Source organism: Stegastes partitus, unplaced genomic scaffold, assembly GCF_000690725.1.
Source record: "Stegastes partitus isolate 25-593 unplaced genomic scaffold, Stegastes_partitus-1.0.2 Scaffold2507, whole genome shotgun sequence".
Taxonomy (NCBI): Eukaryota; Metazoa; Chordata; class Actinopteri; family Pomacentridae; genus Stegastes; species Stegastes partitus.
Window position 1 is genome coordinate 20,844 of NW_007580238.1, and position 899 is coordinate 21,742.

The window sequence follows — 899 nt, forward strand, 5'->3', positions numbered from 1 at the left end:
TTAACTGTGGCCGTGGAGATATTTGCCATTCTGGCCTCCAGTTTTGGACTAATATTGTGCATATTTGCTCCAAAGTGTTTTATCATATTGTTTCAGCCAGAAAAGAACACCAAGAAAAACTTAATGAACAAAAATGAATCCTTGTAAACCAAAGGTTAGCAAATATTAACTGTGTCGATTTCATCCAGACAACTAAGTTCTGCCTTCTTAATTCTTGGTTGAATTAAATGATTTGTGTCTTGTGTAACATATTTTCTTGTTTATATGTTAAATTGGATGCTATTTTAATCTACTGTTGTCGTACAAGTAATTTCTAATGTGCTGAGTGTTTGAAATAAAGTCAAAATTCACCAAATAACGCACGATTCTGAGTTTTCTCACCATTTTGTACTGTTCCTGGAATCATATTTTAACAAATCAAAATTTCAACAAATCAGAATGCAAAAACAGAGCTCAGTCAAATCATATACATGCAGTATAATAAAAAGAAACACTATGCCATTACCTATACTGCCACAATGTTTGCAAAGTCCAGTCACCAAAATACATTTTCATAAGAGATGAACTGCAGCAAAATGTAAAATAAGAGGACGCAAACTTCAACTGTGGCTTTTTAACATAAAACATGTTTTTTTTTTTTTTTATTACTGATCTAATTATTCTCAAGAACAACTTCCATGTGTAGAAGACAATGTTTGTCACAGTTGGGTGAAGATTAATGCTTTGTAGACTGAGGTACTGACATAAGTGCAGTCTGCTGTCTGTTTCCAACATTATCCAATCATAACACTCTTTAATGGGATTTAAATGGCAGAAAAGCACAAGAAGCTCTGAGGAGATATAACCTCGTTTACAGAGAAAATGCTGATTCGGTAACAGTTCAGCATGATTAGAGGCCA